This window comes from Heterodontus francisci, unplaced genomic scaffold (genome assembly GCF_036365525.1).
Source record: "Heterodontus francisci isolate sHetFra1 unplaced genomic scaffold, sHetFra1.hap1 HAP1_SCAFFOLD_279, whole genome shotgun sequence".
Taxonomy (NCBI): domain Eukaryota; kingdom Metazoa; phylum Chordata; class Chondrichthyes; order Heterodontiformes; family Heterodontidae; genus Heterodontus; species Heterodontus francisci.
Genome location: NW_027141885.1, coordinates 10,970 through 17,025, shown reverse-complemented (window position 1 = coordinate 17,025; position 6,056 = coordinate 10,970).

Here is a 6,056-nt window from a genome sequence, read left to right as displayed (position 1 = left end):
GCACATTTTATACTTTACCCGATTTTCCTTTCCATCGCTTGGGGTGCTAATTCACTCGGGTGCGTTTGCTAATACTAACTGTAATCCTCAGATCCATTTAACATTTCAGTAATCCTATTAAATACAAAAGGAATTTTATGATTGAATTTCCATTGGAAGATAGTGAATTAGCACCCCGATCGATGGAAAGGAAAATCGGTCAGAGGATAAAATGTGCTGCCAATTCGTTATTGTGATTTGTTTATATAACTGACCAGGACTGACTTCACCCGAACGCAGCTACTAGTTCCCAACCCACTGACTGCTCTCCCCCCTCTGCAACTCGCTTTCTCCCCCTCCTCCCTGCTGGCGCAATTCCGCACTCTGGCTGTTTGCTCTCCGCACCCCCACCCCCCACCCTGTCCCAGCCCAGCCCACAGCTGCTAGCTCTGGCCGTGACACTCGCTCCCACATTTCTTCACCAGGCGCCACCTGTAGAAGCAGGAGGGCCTCAAGGGGTGACGGGGCGACGTAGGAGTGAGTGGCTGAGAGGAGGGAAGCGGCACGGCCTGGCGCGAGTGGCCAGAGAGTGGGGTGGTGCGAAGCGAGGAACAACTGGCCAGGGGAGTGGGGGGGTGGGGGAGCAGCGAGGTCTGGAGCGAACGACTGAGGGGGGCAATCGTCGAGGCCTGGAGTGAGTTGCCGAGGGGGGAGAGCTACAGCTTCAAAATCTCCCATTCAGCCACTTGCTCCAGCCAAGTGGTGGGGGGATGGGGTGGCTAGATACCCAATGACGTTTTATCACGCGAAAAACGAAGATGGATTTGTTGCGGAAATGTGATGATGTTGGCGCTGCAAAATGACATCATCCCGTGCACGCGCCACTCAATCCTGGCAAGATGTCAAAACTCACTGTGATTTTTTGGTCTTTTCAATGCACTCCTCTTTCTTTAGTTGCCTCTTACTCTAATGTATTGAAGAAACATCGTTGGGTCCATTTTCATTTTACTTGACAATATTCTTCCATGTTCTCTCTTCACCGCTGCTCCAAATCCCTCCAGTGCAGTCACAACACAACTTGGCAAAAGTGGGATTTGAACACACGCCTCCAGAAAACACTCCGACCTGAACACAGCCCCTTAAACCACTCAGCCATCCTAACTGCTTCAAGCTTTTGACAAAAGCTGAGAAATTATCCATTCTTTGTGAAAGTATTTGTGAGATTGTGGAATTGTCTGGAAGAGGAAAGACCGGCAGGAAAGCTCGGTCCAAGGTCAAGTCTCGCTCCTCCCGGGCTGGACTGCAGTTCCTGGTGGGCCATGATCATCGGCTCCTGAGAAAGGGCAACTATGCTGAGCGTGTGGGTGCCGGAGCCCCGGTCTATCTGGCTGCTGTGCTTGAGTATCTGACCGCTGAAGTCCTCGAGCTGGCCGGTAACGTGGCCTGGGACAACAAGACGACCCGCATCATCCCCAGACACCTGCAGCTGGCCGTCCGCAACAACGAAGAGCTCATCAAGCTGCTGGGAGACGTGACAATCGCTCAGGGCGGGGTGCTGCCTAATATCCAGGCCTTGCTGCTGCCCAAGAAAAACAGTGCTCAGAGCTCCCAGAAAAAGTAAAGCGGCCGAAATGACATCGAATTAACCAAAGGCTCTTTCCAGAGCCACCCACAGTCTCTGTGAAAGAGCTGATTACTGTCAGCAGGGAGTCACTGATGGAGTTATTCTAACAGTGGATTGACCTGTTGCACATCTGTCCAGCTGTGTTTTTTAATCAAAGTAATTCATGACAACGCTGCTTCATCGGTCACGTCATCAGGATGCGCCGCGGTGCGCACATGCGCAGACGGCCTCATGCCCCCTGCGCATGCGCTGCGGTCCGGCTTACCAGGACCGCTTTGCGCATGCACAGACGCGCGGTACGCGCATGCGCATACAGTCTGCTCATCTCTGCGCATGCGCTGCGTTCCGATCTGCCAGGACCGTTGTGCGCATGCGCAGATGACGTCATCGAGTTATTTCGTCTTCCTCGACGACGCGCCAGTTTGACCTCTGCGCATGCGTCAAAGCTTCGGCGCGACTTTTTGCAAGTGGAAGGAGTAGAGGTTTCGTCGGGCATTTTCTCGCATTTTATCTGAATTATTTATTCGTTTAGGAGACTTGCTTCATTTTTCTTTGACACAGGAGATTGTTCCAAGGTAAGCTGCTCTGCCTTTGTAAGTTGCTGTGAAAACATATCTATTGTCTGGGCCACCGCATGTTCTCCAGCCCCTGTTGTAAGTTGCTCTGAAAACATTTCCATTGTCTGGGCCACCGCATGTTCTCCAGCCCCTGTTGTGAGTTGGTCTGAAAACATTTCCATTGACTAGACACCGCACGTTCTCCAGCCCCTGTTGTGAGCTGCTCTGAAAACATTTCCATTGTCTGGGCCACCGCATGTTCTCCAGTCCCTGTTGTGAGTTGCTCTGAAAACATTTCCATTGGCTGGGGCACTGCATGTTCTCCAGTCCCTGTTGTGAGTTGCTCTGAAAACATTTCCATTGTCTGGGCCACCGCATGTTCTCCAGCCCCTGTTGTGAGTTGCTCTGAAAACATTTCCATTGTCTGGGGCACTGCATGTTCTCCAGCCCCTGTTGTGAGTTGCTCTGAAAACATTTCCATTGTCTGGGCCACCGCATGTTCTCCAGCCCCTGTTGTGAGTTGCTCTGAAAACATTTCCATTGTCTGGGCCACCGCATGTTCTCCAGCCCCTGTTGTGAGTTGCTCTGAAAACATTTCCATTGGCTGGGCCACCGCATGTTGCAGGATGAAGGCACAGTGACTGTGATTTCTGGCGCCAAACAGTACACACTGCAGATACATGATGGCCAGGCTACCTGCAGCTGCATCTTCTCCATTCAGACTTTGTTGCCCTGCAAATATGCTGTTGTTGTGCAGAGGCATCTGGGTCTGCCTTTGGACAGGCTCGCCCCCAATTGTCGCTGGCGTGCATCGCAGACACGAACGACGACAGGCATGGCTGCTGCCATTGTGATTACAGAGGAACAGCCAAGGCCCCTCAGCCACAATGAAAAATACCGCTTGCTTTCAGACCTATTGTATCAGCTACAACAGGCCGTTCTGCAGAGTGGAACGGCAGCATTCATGAGGAGACTGGACTGGCTGCGGCAACAGACTCTCCGCTGGCAGCAAGGACTGGCTGATGAGATGGAGCCATTTACTATGCACAACAATTGCCCGGAAGCACCTTCGGATGGAGGTGGCCGCGCACTGGACATTAGTCACGTGTCACAAACCCTGGATAATGAGCGTCTCACCCCCTGGCCTAATGATCTGATGGACCATACATATGCCTGCCTGTTCAAATCTCCAATTCCCCAACCTGCGGTACCCTCTCCTTGCTGCTCAGTTACACAGTCACCTGCTCCTACACCCGTCAGGGCAGTGCACATGGACACACAGTTACCTGCTCCTACACCCATCAGGGCAGTGCTCATGGACACACAGCCACCTGTTTCCCCACCCGACGTTGAAACAACCATGCAGAGCCTTGTGAGACTCCGCAATTGCCAGTTGCTGCCTGTCAAGCAGAGAGGGCGTCCAAAGGGGTCAAGCACTTGGGGAACATTCAGCAAGAAGAGTCTGAGCACTAAAAGAAACAAGCATGCCGTGTCCAGTCGTAGCAGAAATGTGAATGCTCTTGCTGTGAACACAACTGGTGATAGTAGTAGGCAGGATTAAATGGGAATGGATGGAAAGACGCAAGAGTAACATAACCACTGGCAGGGAACTGCTGGGCAAAATGGCCAGCTTTATGTTCATAGCCCAAAAGAAATGTGCTTCTTTTCCAGCACCCTCACATCATTCATGTTTTCCCTGACAGCAGCATTGAACCATCACGAGATAGGGGCAGTTACATCATCCTGACTCCTACAGCTGAGGTGGGTACTAAGTGATTCATTGGCGGTGTTATCAGTACATGCCTTTACCGCAGAACACAAAGCATGCTCAACAGTAATTCCATTGGAGGGAGGGAAGCTCTGACACTGATGTTCTTTCCTTATTTTCTTTCATGTAAAACGTGCCCTTGAGAAACCAAACCTTGACACTTAAGGACGGCATTCAAGCAAAGTGGCAGTGCAGGAGATGACGCAAGGATGTGCTGATTCCTGCATCTGAGGTGGGTAATAAGTGCTTCATTGGCGACGTTATCAATTGGTGCCTTCACTGCAGAAGTTAAAAAGGTGTGCACAACAGTAATTTCAGTGGATGGAGGGAGGCTTGCACTGACTCTGATTTGCTTCATTTCTTTTCATGTAAAACATGCCGTCGAGAAAACAATCCTTGAGACTTAAGGTCAGCATTCAAGCAACGAAGGCAACTAGATCATCCTGCGGAGCGCATCACGATGTGGAAAGGAACATTGCATTTATGGATGAATTGGGAATGCACATTGGGATGCGCTTGGGGAACATTCACCAAGAATAGACTGAGCTCAGACTCTTGTGACTTTGCCTTCTTCACATGGACAATACAGTAGTGGAATAGAGAGCCAAGCGTTTATTCACCACAAGGTTCTCCAGGATCAATCTCTTTAGCTGTGCATAGCAGAGACTCGGCCTGTCTGTCTAACGGGAATGCTGGACACAACACTCATGCATCCATGCACAGCAGTTCCTTGGATACTTAATAAACTTAATAAAACTTTTCAATAATTAAACCCAGAATTGTTGAGGTTTTGTTTTGCATATTAATTCACCGACTTTGCAACTGCACTTCAGATATTCAACTATGGTGGTGGGGGGGGGGTGGTAGAGGGAGGGTGGGTGAAGAGGGGGAGGGGTGTGGAGTACGGGGAGGGGTGGGGAGAGGGAGCATGCAAAATGCAGGGTCCAAACAGTTGCAATGCCTGAAGTACTGAGGAGAAGTAGAGAAAGCAACTGGGTAGGGGAGAAAGCAACTGGATTGGGCATCCGCAGCTGGAGGGAACGGCTGAATGGAGAGGGCCGGAAGCGAGAGGCCGTAGAGAGCCGCGGGGAGCGAGGGTGCGAAGACCTTGGTGTCACCGGGTCCAGGGAATGGCCAGTAAGTATTGTGCTGTTGTGCATTTGGCGCTTGCACTGAAAAAGGCACTCCCCTTCCGTTCCGCTGCTACCCCCCACTCTCTCCCCTTCCTCCCTCTCCCCCAGCTCTCCCCCTCCCCACTCTCTCCCCTTCCTCCCTCCCCACAGCTCTCCCCCTGCCCCCTTCCTAACCCCTCCCTCTCCCTCTTTCTCCCCCTCCCCCTTCCTTACCTCTCCCTCTTTCTCCCCCCCTCCCCTCCCTCTTTCTCTCCCCCCTCCCCTCCCTCTTTCTCTACCCCTCTCCTCTCCCTGTTTCTCCCCCTTCCTTACCTCTCCCTCTTTCTCCCCCCCCTCCCCGGCACCGTTACCGCTGCTCTCCCCGGCCCCCGCGCTGATCTCCCCGGCCCCCGCGCTGCTGTCCCCGGCCCCCGCGCTGATCTCCCCGGCCCCCGCGCTGATCTCCCCGGCCCCCGCGCTGCTGTCCCCGGCCCCCGCGCTGATCTCCCCGGCCCCCGCGTTGATCTCCCCGGCCCCCGCGCTGCTCCCCCCGGCCTCCGCGCTGATCTCCCCGGCCCCCGCGCTGCTCTCTCCGGCCCCCGCGCTGATCTCCCCGGCCCCCGCGCTGATCTCCCCGGCCCCCGCGCTGCTCTCCCCGGCCCCCGCGCTGATCTCCCCGGCCCCCGCGCTGCTCTCCCCGGCCCCCGCGCTGATCTCCCCGGCCCCCGCGCTGCTCTCCCCGGCCCCCGCGCTGATCTCCCCGGCCCCCGCGCTGCTCTCCCCGGCCCCCGCGCTGATCTCCCCGGCCCCCGCGCTGATCTCCCCGGCCCCCGCGCTGATCTCCCCGGCCCGCTGCACTCTCTCACTCCGGCCATTGTATTCTACCACGTGTTTGTTAGGTTTCATCTCTGTGATTTTTTGAGCAGCGCCATATTTAGTCCTGGCAGCTGCTGCAGTCACACGCTGTGACGTTTTCGTGGCACATGCTGTATCTGCGCATGTGCCAAAACAGCGCC